This window comes from Rattus rattus, chromosome 5 (assembly GCF_011064425.1).
Source record: "Rattus rattus isolate New Zealand chromosome 5, Rrattus_CSIRO_v1, whole genome shotgun sequence".
Classification (NCBI taxonomy): domain Eukaryota; kingdom Metazoa; phylum Chordata; class Mammalia; order Rodentia; family Muridae; genus Rattus; species Rattus rattus.
In genome coordinates this window covers 75,848,876-75,862,826 of record NC_046158.1, presented here as the reverse complement: position 1 = coordinate 75,862,826, position 13,951 = coordinate 75,848,876, and positions in this window count along the sequence as shown.

Here is a 13,951-nt window from a genome sequence, read left to right as displayed (position 1 = left end):
TTCTTACATATAAATATTGGAAATGTGCTAAGTAGAAAAATATGAAATCATATGAAAAGAAAAAAATATACATATCAAATAACTACATGGCAAATATTATCAGTCTGTATTATGGTGAACAAAATGATCCATTATAACTATTCTATTGGCAGAAATATCAATTTAAAATTATCAACTTGGTCTATGCTTTAGCCTTTGTAGACCAAATTCAGGGACTCTAATTAGGGATTGGCTGCATTTTTATCACTCCGGTTTAAAGCCTTCACATGCAAAGGAATTCCTCCTAAGATTTGATTAAAAATGAATGACAACTGGTTAAATTTCTTTTGACATGTGAATTTTTGATTTTGGACCTGACTGTAATAGGGCTGCATGCAAAAATACTGATTCTATGAATTATAACTCAGTCATAAGCTCCATTTATAGAGCAGCTAGAAACCAAAAGCATGATTTTCATCTGGGCTTGCTGTGCACTAGCATGATATTTTGTGGTCTCTTGTAGATTTGAAACATTTTTCTCAAGAGAATTAGTGATTTTTCTGCTTTCAGAAACAATAAACAGAATAGAAGAACAATATAACACTCCTTGTTCAATTTGCCCTGTTTAGCTGTATTTCTTTGTCATGGATGGCTCAGTAGAGACAGATCAGAAAGAATATCTTTTATTACATTTGCTTTTGGAGAATGAAAGGGGCAGGTCAGTGGAACAGGTACTTTGAATTGTAATTTTGTTTGAGAACCACAGGGATAGAAGTTGCAAGTTATTTAACACAATAGAGCTTATTTAGTCAAAAAAGATAAGTCTACTTAGGTTATGAGTTCCATGAAAAATAGTTAAAACTTGAATCTTAGGAAGAACAACAAACTGGACAGGATGACATCCAATCTTATAGACTCTTCTAAGAAGTCTGCTTTTCTCTGAGGACAAAATACAGTATATGCTGATACTTTGTTTAGCTTCAAACAACTTGACGAGATGTAGAGTGCATGATCATCAAAGAAAGACCCTTGTAATGATAGTCCCATGGTCACTTTTATTTCCTCTTTGTGATGCTAGAAAATAAATCTTATGAAATTGTTTTGTTTAATCATCCTTTAGCAGAAGGTAGAACTAATTAAATAATTGGGACATGAGAGATTGTCCTTCCCTCAAAGAGCAGAGTTAACCCTTGATATATGATTGTATAGAGGCAAAATCTTAGACAGTTAATATTACATGTTCTCTCTCACTTTTTTTTTTTTTTTCGAGCTGGGGACCAACAGGGGGCCTTAGGCGCTAGGCTAAAGCGCCTACTACTGAGCTAAATCCCAACCCCTCTCTCATTCTCTTTTATCCTCTCCCTCTCCTTGACCCTTTCCCTTGCCTTCCACACCTCTCTCCTTGACTATACGTTAACAGCTTAACAGACAGATCAATACAGAAGCATAGATATATTCTTCAGATAGCATTTATATTAATGACTATTATTATTTGTACTATTAAGAAAAATATATGAAAATTTGAAAGATAAATCAGAAGAAGCTGAGATTATGCAATACATCAAAAATGGTTTGGTTTTGTTCTCTATTGGGAAGTGAGTTAGTTTTAAAATGGTTGAACTCAGAGGATGGGAACAAGATAGTGTGACAGTTGTCAACTTTTAGCTGTCAGCAGAATAAATTCACCAACTACTGGCTCTATTTCCCTTTAAGAATTTTCATAAATACAGAACATTCTTCCAATATAAAAGCCATGAGTATAGACATACCTTTGGCTTTAACTTTTTGTGGAAGTTAGAATACTAGTGAGTATGTATTTGACTTTTTTGAGTACTAAAAGTGAATAACAAGTCATTAAACATAAAGTGTAGATGTAGGTGGAAACAATATACCCATGCAGTACATTGGGCAAGTCATAGAAAGAACACCCTTGACGTAATAGTTCTGGGCTGTAACAGCAGCTCTATACTTCACTGCTATCTGGCCATTGCTGCTCATATCCTATGCTTGTGTCACAGATGTCCATGTTTCTTAGTACTACTGAATATAATTTTTATAAACGCCTTTTATGCTTAAATACATTAGAATTGATTTTTGATGTTTGTAACCTAGACTTCTGCCTAGTACTTAAGGACTCAAAAATAAGTCTTAAGGACTACAGCCTTCTAAACTAATTTCCATGTGTTTTTAAAGCCTCTTGGAATTTAATTTACAGTCAATGAAAAAAATAGAACATGACTTATATAGCTTGTCAGAAATACTTCTGCATAATGTATGCCTGCATTTACTTTTTATGAATGCTGCTGAAGTAGACTTCAGAGTGGAAAAGATACTTATTGCTCAAGTTTTCTAGTCTTTAAACATTTTTAAAGGTGACATTTATGGTTTGAGTGTTAACTGATATTTTTCACAGGTACAATTCAACTATGAAGGCATTATTCTACCTTTCATTTCTTTCTTTCTTTAGTTTGTGTTGGTGTGTGTGTGTGTGTGTGTGTGTGTGTATGTGTGTGAGTGTGTGTGCGTATGTGTGTGTGTGCATGCATGCCTCTGTGTGTGTGTATTTGTGATGCTAAGTAAATCATATTTGATTTGAGCACTATAGTAGAAATTATCACATCTGCTATATGGTTTAGAATCTGATTATATTAATAAAATTTAAAATTAATATCCTACAAGACTACTGAAGTTGTTTAATTAATAGAAAAAAAAGTCATAGCATTGGCTTAAATCATTTGATCACAAATTCTTATTCTGAAACATACTGTAAAACCATCAGACTATAGTTTTTCAAACAAGATGTATAAGGACGTATATCCATTTCAGATCACTATAAGATTTTTTTCACTCTATTAAACTCATAGGTATTTCATGATAAGTTAAGATGTAACTTGAATTTTTACTTAAATTCCAAATTTGTATGAACATATGCTTCAAAAGAAATATGTACAGAAAGATAGAACAAAAGTTATCTAAAATATAAGTACTCTAAAAGCAAGCAAAAATAAGCATTTATCATTTTAACAATTTAGAAAGATTGCAAAAGTGTACATACATAGGAGAGTTTAGAAAGAAGAAGATAAGGGAGAAAATTATGTAATTATAGTATAACTTCAAATTTTTAAAATCTATGATGAAAAATCATAAATATTCCTCTCACTTTTAGATTTTTCAAGTAGTAGATTTCAACAACCCCATTCTTACTTTTGATAGTAGTGAGATGCAAAAATAATTGTTCATATTTTTGTTTGTTTATTGGATGGGCTTTCTCTATGTAGACCTGGCTTTACTGAAAGCTGATAGAAAGCTCAAACTGATCTCAGTCTCCTATCTGTTGCCCCTGAGTTCTGGAATGGGAGTCAAATATGGTCACCATATCTGCCTGCCTTCTCCATTCATTTTAATGTGGAGATACCGGTAGAAGAATAATTTAAGACAGTTTATTCCAAAAACGTCAAACATATTCATAGTGGATTCTTCACTAATCATAGGAAAGGGATGTGTAATATGTGACTTATGATGAAAGAAAAACCTGAAAATATTTATTAAAAACTTCTGTGGGCAATATATGCATTACTTATTTTGAAACAGCATTAGTAGAAAATGAAAGTATCATCCTTGCCTCACAAATGTAAAAATCATCTCTAAAACCCTTTTCAACTGATATAACAAGTACTTAGGAGAATTTTGATTCAGACAATGCTTTATAAAAATTGAATATTCGTTCTTTCAATATCATCTATATGTTGTAGTATGCTAAAGTCAAAGTGGTATTCACCATATATTAATTTTTGCTGAAATTATTGGAGAATTTAAATAATTTAAAGATGACTTCATTTGAAATAAAAGGAATTACCGTATTAACTTGTCTTTCATATGTTTGGCGTGTTTTTTAATATTTACATGTACTGATACCTTTTCTGGCTGGTCTATTCTGAACGCACTTCCTTCCACACATTCTTTGCTTCCAGTACAGTATCTTCATCATCATTATCTTGGATAATTTCTAAAACTCTCATGTCTTATGCTTATTCTTAAGATGTTTAGATTTTTTCTTTTCTTTTCTTTTATATAGTATAGGAGGAAGATAGAGAAAACATTGCTAGGATATTGTTTAGTAGCTCTCAAAGAAGAAGTCAGTTTCTTGATACCAAGACAGATCAATTTTCCACTGTTAACTTGGTATGGAATAAATATTTACAGGGAAAATAATGTGGGAATTTTGTGACTTTAACTCAATTGTTTTCTAGGTTGTAATACTGATTTTTTAAAATATAATAATAACAGATTTTTATATACTGTGAAAAAATTCCTTCTGAATATGGTCCTTTTAATTTTCTTCACTTTTGCTCTAATAGTTATTACTCTGCCCTTCTATGTTTTTTTAGTTTATTTTTTCTTTCTCTGCTATGTAAATGAGTTTCATTAGGGTGACCTATATGAAGGTTGGTAAAACTAAAAGACTATAAACAGCTTGCCTGTTATACTTCTGAAGTACATAAAAAGCTTAATTTATCACATAGTCTTTCTTAATTGATTAAAAGGTTAAAATAATAACTTATATTTGTTCTTGACCCACTTTATATGGTTGTTGTTTTATTTTTGTTTGTTTGTTTGTTTATTAGCTTTTGGTTACTCAATGACTTTTAAGAAAAGACACTCTTTTCTCATTTTCCCCTTTTATTAGCTTGGTTTCTTCCATGTGGATTCTTCTTCCATTACTTGCATTCTCTTTTACACAGTAATTAGTAGTAGCTCAAGTAATGAATCATCTAGGGGTAGTTGGTTCTTTGTTTATATTAATCAAATAATATTAACATCTGAATAGAATTGAATGTCATGTAATAAATAAATAAAATATTATAGACAGCTTTCAGGTTATCTGTTGGTGATACTAATTTTACTCACTCTCTGATCAGTAAAATAAAATATTTTCTTTTCTTGTTTTTTCAACAAATATGCATTAGGTTTTAGGGGTTAATTGCTCCCTGGCTTTTCCTGAAAACAAATTCAAGGGCAAAATTCTAAGAAAGGAGCAGGTAATTGAGCATATATTCCTCAAAGTATTGGTTCCTCAACTTAAATTAGTCTCATGTCCACCAGTCAGGCTATTCTATTTACCTTCTCTCAAGATAAATCTACCTTCTGTCAGAATATGTTAAGAGTCATTCCTTTTGTTTAAAAGTTGAGTATTTATGATGTTTATGATTTTGGTAGACTATAATGAAACTTATTTGTGTCCCTTCAAAGTGCACATTTTGAGGTCTTAAACATCAGTGTCGTATTTTGTCACAGGGCTGTCTAAGATAATTAAAGTAAATGTGTTCATAGAAAGAACTATAAAAAGAAACAAAACAAGGAGCTGTTTCTTTGAAAAATATATGAACTCCTAACTTGACTAACCAGAGGGCACACAGACAGTATCCAAATTAACAAAATCAGAAATTAAGACATAACAACAAAAATTGAGGAAATTAAAAAAAAATATCAGATCCTACTGCAAAAGCTTATATTTTACAAACTGGAAAATCTGGAATAAACTGACAATTTTGTATATAGAGATGATGTCCCAAATTTAAATCAGGATCAGATAAACCATCTAAACCATCTAAACAGTTTCACAACTCCCAAAGAAATAAAAGCACTCATTAAAAGTCTCCTAACCAAAAAAGGCCAGGATCACATGGGTTTAGTGGAGAATTCTATAAGACCTTCAAAAAGACATAATGCCAATACTCTTTAAACCTTTCCACAAAATAGAAACATGAGAAACACAGCTAAATTCGTTCTTTGATGCCACAATTATGCTTATACATAAACCATACAGAGACCCTACTTGAAAGCAAAATTCAGACAAATTTGAAGATCAAATTAAAATTTAATAGAATGTGCTCTCAAACAAAATCCAAGAACAAATAAAAAAGATCATTCACCATGATTTATTTCAGAAATGCAGAGATAGTTTAATATATGAAAATCCATCAAAATCAATATATAAACAAACTCAAGGGGAAAAATTGAACATCTTATTAAATGTTGAGAACGCATTTGACAAAATTCAACACCCTTTCATGATAAAAATATTAGAAAATTGATGAATTCAAGACCCATACCTAAACTTAGCAAAAGCAATATACAGCAACCAGTAGCCAACATCCAACTAAATGGAAAGAAATTTGAAGCAATCCCACTAGATTCAAGAACTAGTCAAGGCTGCTTACTCTCTCTATATCTATTCAATATAGTATTCCAAGTTTTAGACAGAGCAATTAAACAATAAAAGGAAGTCAAAAGGATATAAATGGGAAAGGAAGAAGTCAAAATATCACTATTTGCAGATAATATGATAGTATACTTAATTGACCCCAAAAAATTCCACCAGAGCATTCCTAAACCTGATAAACAACTTCAGAAATGTGGCTGGATATAATATTCACTCAAAACAATCAGTAGCTTTCCTCTACTCAAAGGATAAACAGGCTGAGAAAGAAATTAGGCAAACAACACCATTCACAATAAAATACTTCGACATGACTCTAACTCATTAAGTGAATGATTACTATGACAAGAACTTCAAATACATGAAGAAAGAAATTGAATATTACAGAAAATGTAAAGATCTCCCATGCTCATGTATTGGAAGGATTAATAAATAAAAATTGCTATTTTATCAAAAGTAATCTACAGATTCAATAAAATCTCCATCAATACTCCAACTCAAATCTACATAGAGGTAGAAAGAACAATTTGCAAATTCATTTGAAATAACAAGAAGACCAGGATAGCAAAAAATATTCTCAACATTAGTTGAACAAAATTCTGGGGGAAATCACCATCTCTGACCTCAAGCTCTGTTACAGAGAAATCTTGATTAAAACTGTATAGTATTGGTACAGAGACAGGCAGGTTGGTCAATGGAAAATTGAAGACCCAGAAGTGAACCCACGCGCCTATGTTCATTTGAACTTTGACGAAGGTGCTAAAACCATCTAATAGCAAAAAAGACAGCATTTTCAACAAATGGTGCTTGTTCAACTGGATGTCAGCATGTAGAAAAATTCAAATCAACCTATTCTTATATCCTTGTACAAAGCTCAAGTTTAGTGGATTAAAGACCTCCACATATGTGGAAGAGTCTAGAACCAATAGCTACAGGGGAAAAAAATCTTGAACAGAACACTAAGAGTTTATGCTCTAAGATCAAGAATTTACAAATGGGACCTCACAAAATTGCAAAGGTACTGAAAGGCAATGGTCACTGTCAAGAGGACAAAATGGTAACCAACAGATTGGAAGATCTTTACCAATCCTACCTCTGATAGAGGGCAAATGTCTAATACATACAAAGAAATCAATAAGTTAGAATCCAAAGAACCAAGTCAATCTATTAAAAATGGGGTACAGAACTAAACAAAGTTTTCTCACATGAGTACAAATGACCAAGGAGTAGCTAAAGATATGTTCATCATCTTTAGTCCACAGGGAAATGCAAATCAAAACAACCCTGAGATTCCACTACACACCAGTCAGAAATGGCTAAGATTAAAAACTCAAGTGACAATAGATGCTGGTGAGAATGTGGAGATAGAGGAACACTCCTCCATTGTTGGTGGGATTGCAAGCTAGTACAACCAATCCGTCTGGTTATTGTTCAGAAAACTGGACTGTGTACTATGTAAGAACCCAGCTATACCACTCCTGGACATATATACCCAAAAGATGCTCTAACATACTACAAGTACTCATGTTCCACTATGTTCATAGCAGCTTTATTTATAATAGCCAGAAGCTTGAAAGAACCTAGATATCCTTCCACAGAGGAATGGATACAGGAAATGTGGTTCTTTTATATCGTGGCATACTATTAGCTATTAACAACAATGATTTTTAAGAAATTCCTAGGCAAATGGTTAGAGCTAGAAAATAATCTGAGTGAGGTAACCCAATTCACAAAAATACACATGGTATGTACTCACTGATAAGTGGATATTAAGCCAAAAGCTTGTAATACCCAAGATACAATATAGAGACCATATGAAGCTCAAGAAGAAGAAAGACCAAAGTATGGGTGCTTCAATTCTTCTTAGAAGAGGAAACAATATACTCACCAGAGGAAATACAGAGACAATATGTGGAGCAGAGACTGAAGGAAAGGCTATCCAGATACTGCCCCATCTGGGGATGTATTGAATATACAGACACCAAATCCAGTCCCTATTGCTGATGCCAGGAAGTGATTGCTGACAGGAACCTGATAAGCATGTCTCCTGGGAGGCTCTTGTAGTGTCTTACTGATACATATTAGGATGCGTATAGCTAACCATCACACTGAACTTGGGAACCCCAATGGAGGAGTTCGAAAAAGGACTAAAGGGTCTTAATGGGTTTGGAATGCATAGCATGAACAACAATATAAACCAACCATACCCCCACCCCTACCCTGATATTCCAGGGACTAAACCACCAACACAAGGGTACACATGGAGGGACCCCTGGCTCCAGTTGCATGTGTAGCAGAGGATCATTTTTTTTTATGGCATCAATAGTTGGAGAAGTCCTTTATCCTGTAAAGGCTCATTTCCACAATGCCAGGGTTTTGAGATGAGAGTGGATGGGTTGGAGTGGAAGCATCTTCATAGAAGTAGGGGGAAGAGGATTGGTAGAGGGGGAAAGAGGATAACATTTAAAATGTAAATACATAAAATATTCAATAAAAATAAAATAAGAATTTCTCTACCAATTGATATTCTTTTTTGAGATTTCTCTATTTAGATCTTTACCTCATGTTTCAGTTAGATTATTCAGTTTGTCAATGTCCACTTACTTAAATTCTTTATTTATTTTGGATATTAGTTCTCTGTGAGATGGAGAGTTGGGGATTATCTTTCCCATTTTGTGGGATGCCATGTTGTCGTATTGATGGTATTCATTGCTTTACAGAAGCATTTATCTATCATAAGGAACCATTTTTTAATTGTTGATATCAGTGCCTAAATTGTTAGTCTTCCGTTCAAGAAGTTGTGTTCTGGCCAATGCATTAAGGCTCTCTTCCATTTCTCTTTTATCAGGTTTTGTAGAAAAATTTTAATTAAAAAAAATGGCTGCTCTGGAAAGGGATCACCTCCGAATACCTTCTAGTTCTGTGTGATCTTGCTGGTATGAAATACCTTAATTTCTCTGGCTGGAACACAGACAAGTCCTTAGAGCACAGCTTTAATCCCACACAACAAAGGTAAAGTTACTTGTAGGAGAAAGTAGCCATATTTGAAAATTACAACAAATTGAGGGGCAGACAAAGTGATGAATGGGACAGATTTAAAAGGATGAGTCAGAAATAGGATATACCCAGTCTCAGAGAAATGTCACAGGTGAAGACAGAGCAAGCCAGAGACTAAGAAGGAACTAGAAGATTGGAAACCAGTTTTAATCAATCAGCTTGGAGAGGAATTTGAGCCAGAACAATTGAGTTGAACCAGCTAGGGAGAGTTCAGAAGAACTACATGGGGTGAGATTATTCAGCAGTAACCCCCTTATAGGACAATTACATCTGGCAAGTAAATGTTACTTTTGCAAAGTTGAAAGTGTCTCATTTAATATTGAAGTCTTTGATCTACTTGTACTTCCATTTTGTTTGGGCGATAGATATAGATGTATTTTCATCCACATACCAATATCCAACTAGGATAATATCGTTTTTGAGGATGTTTTTATTTTAGCATTGTGTATTTCTTGTTTCTTTTTTCAAAAATCAGTTGATTATACACATGTGAGTTTATGCCTGGGTCTTTAATTCCATTTATCAATGTTATGCCAATATCATGTATTTTAGTGCTACAGACATGTAGTAGAGCTTGAGGTCAGAGATGATGATATTTCTGGATGTTCTCTTATTGTGTAGGATTATTTTCAATATCCTGGTTTTTGTTTTGTTTTGTTTTCCATATGAAATTGAGTATTGTTCTTTCAAGATCTTTACAGAATTGTTCTAGAATTTTGATAGGGACTACTATGGATTTATAGATTGCTTTTGGTATGATAGCCCGTTTTACTTTGTTAAACCTACTGAGCCATGAGCTTGGTAGATCTTTTATCTTATGATGCCTTTTTAAATTACCCTTTTCAAAGATGAGAAGTCGTTATCATACAGGTCTTTAAATTGCTTTGGTAGAATTACCACAGGATATTATATATTCTCTACTAACTTCAGGTAATGGAATACACAATATCTGAATCACCTCTCTTCTGTGCCCAGTCAAGGTCTAAAGTGGAAGGATTGTGACATCAACACAATCCCAAATTACCTACAGTTAATTCTGGATTCAGAGTATTCTGGGACCAGAACCCAGCAGTATCATCATCAAAGAGACCAGTAAAACTTCATTAAACAACAAATAGGAATGGATTCAGAGTACTACAGTCAAGCATTAATTAAAGCTTTGGATGGGAGGATTGTGAGGAGGGTGGGAAAGGATAGGAGGAATCAGAAAAGTCAGGAATATATCACAAGAACATAGCCAACAGAATCAACAGAGATCCGGGAACCTGTAGGGGTCTGATCTAGGTCCTCTGCGTATATGTTATTGCTAAGTTGCTTGTTGTTCTATTGGCAATCTTCCTAGCAGGGCCTGTGCCTGGCTATTTTGCCTAGTTGTGGGAACCTTTTCCTCTTAAAGTGAGATAGTTTCTTCTTACTGGATTACATTATCCAGCCTTGATGCCATGGTTTATGCATGGTCTTATTGTAATGGGTGGCTTGTTTGAAATGCCCAGAAGGCTTGCTCTTTTCTTATAGGAGGCTGAGGGTCTGGATCTGGGGGAGAGAGGATGTGGCTGAGAGGTTGGGGAGAGGGGAGAGAGATGAACTGAAGCTGGTATGTAATATGTAATGGAAGCATAATCAAACAATGCATTTTGGAAATACATGTAAGACAATATCTAGGATTCCATGAAAGAATGTGGGATGTGATGTAAGCATTAAAGAAAAATTATAGGTAAACTAGAATAAAGAAGAGAATTACAGAGAGCAAATACTAAAAAGTGTGGTCTGAATGTAGGCAGAAATACAGACTTTACAATGGCACTGTATTAGAATTTCAGGATGAGACCTGGAAACACTGTTAGGAACTGCAGTGAGACAACTGTTATGCTTGGAAGTATGTTTTTTCAGAGAACAGAGAGCCTTCTCAAAGACCTCTTTTGGACAATTCTTCAATTTCTTTGATAAATAGCACCCAACATCTATACAGAATTGGCAAATTTATACTATACTACTGATTAAATCTTATATTGTCAGCAACATTTTACAATTACAAATGAACTTGCTCATTTCTAGCAATAGAAATAGAAATAAAATCTTAATATTACTATGTGATTTTAAAATGATTTATTTATTTATTATTTATTTATTTATTTAAAATAAAAGTGTTTTCCTATATGCATGTATGTGTATTTCTGGTACTCAAGAAGGCGAGAAACTGCTGTTGTATATGCTGGAAATGACGTTACTTCTAGTTGTGGACCATTGTGCATTGTGTGTATCAGGGGTATGCATATATGTGCTGCCATGCTAAAAACTGAAAATAGGTTCTCTGCAAAAGAATCAGCTTCTCTTAACTGCAGAAGCCTTGTTTCAGTCAGTTTTCTGCTGCTGTGAAGGAACCCCATGATGACTGCAACTTTAAAAAGAAAAGGAATTCATTGGGGCTTGCTTACAGTTTCAGAAGTTCAGTCAATAGTCATTGAGGTGGGACACGTTGTGTCATACAAGCAAGCATGGAACTAAAAAGTAGTTGAGATCTATCAGCAAGCAGCAGGAAGAGTGAGACTATCTGCTTAGCATGGACTATTTGAAACTTCAAAGGACAACTTTGGTGACATCCTTTGTCCAACTAGGCCCCACCTCCTAATCTTTTCAAATAGTGCCACTCCTTGTTGGCCAACTATTCAAATCTATCAACCTATGGGTCCCATTCCTATTCAAATCACCATGGCAATCTTTCCAGTCCCTCTGCTTTCTTATCATTATACTTTCATTCTCAAACAATTTCTTTCTCTTTATAGAGTACTATAGGCATTCAAGAAAAGCCATACAATTCTTATATAAAAGGTCTAGATCCTAGACGTTAGAACCAGATTAGAAAGTCAAATTGCTTGACAGTTTATGTGAGGGTCACCTTTCACCAAGTTTTTGATGAAATAACCTTTGCTTTTACATGAAATTCAGGAGGATGTGATTTAGGACCAGCTCAACACCCTAAATCTTCCCCCAGCTTTACTTGTTATCCCAAGCCCAGTCGGGAAAGTAAGTGATGGCCATTCTACCCTAGACCTCCCGTGACTGGTGGCCTTTTCTCCCTCTGAAGCCTGGTGAAAATCTCCTTCTTTTTCCCAGCATATGCTAGCCTTGCCTTCAGGAACCCAGATGTCCCATCTACTCCACCACATTCATTAGTCACTAGCATCTTTATTGATGGATCAAGAAAGAGTTTGGGAACAGGACTTTAGGATTTGAACACTTTGTTCTGTTAAGTCTCCTTCTCTCAGCTGCCCTCGGTTTCTTGTAGTTCTTCATCTAGGCATGGAACCCTGTGAAATTTACCCCCTTCCATGTTAACATGAACATTGATGTACTATTATTAGTCTTCTTCATGTAGCCATTCTTACAGGGAACACTTCTCAGCTCACTTCCTGATATTCTGGCTCTTATAATTTACTTGCCTGTCTTTCAGAGATATTTCCATAAATGTAAGATATTCTCATATGAAATTCTCATATTATCAAATATAAAAATGATACTCTTTCCTCCTGTTTTATTTAAAATTTGCATTCTTGAATGTTCGGTTCTTACAATATTTTTTGGTGGTACAGTGCTAGTGTTGGTAGCCAAGCCATGAATGTATTTGTTGTACATAATATTTGAATAATAATGTCCAATATTTTTGTAAAATTGATAGCATAAGATGAATATGTTCTTAGAAAATCTACATTTTATTCTTGCCTTCAGGACAATTCCTTTGCCCTGGTCATCAGTCTTCATACAAACTACTCTTGGGATCTTTGCACAGACTTTCAGAATCTTCTTCAAAGCCAATGTCTTCACATTGAGCAGTGACTTATTGGTATTAAGTGGTCCTATGCAATCCCCAAATATTTATACTTTCAGTTTAGGTTTGAGAATTCATACCTACGCTAGGTTAACTGGGATTATATTTCTGTTGGAATCAGTATAATGCCTGCACATATGTACTACTCATATGGGTATTAAAACCTTTGCCTTCATCTCCAAAAAACTACTTTTATCAGATCATAATATCTTGTATACCTATATCTCTGTACATTTATGCAATTAAGCCAGTAATGATTTGTGAAGATGACACGCCTTGGTAATATTTAACTGCAGTACTTAAAATCACATTTCTAGATGATGATGATGATAGCTCCCGGTACAACTGAACCGTATTGGCAAATCTACATATTCCTGAACAGTTCCACAAATTGCCTGGTGGGTATTGACAATGAAAAGGATGATGATGTAGTCATATTGTTACACAATCAAATACTGATTTTAAACTTAAGGTCCATTGACCATTCAGGATTTTCTTATAAAATTGTCTATTTATGTGCCAAATTTTCACTCATAGTTATTAATGGAAGGCTGGATTTTCTTTTCTTCAATTTTGTACAAACTACTTTGTATCTAATGACAGCACTTCCCATATAATCTGTATAGACATGCACTCACATCTAAGGGACTAATTTAATTCTTGGCATCTTTTAATAAAGCCAAACAAATATATGCATTTATAACATATTATTCTAGAAAAACAAATTTAGCCTTTTTAAAAATTTTTATAAATTATTTTAAATTGGCTTAATTACATGTTCAGGTATTTTTTTTTATTCTATATAGTTTGCATTCAGTATTACACAGGAGGAATCAAAACACACCAGTTCTGAGACTGCTGAGAATCAA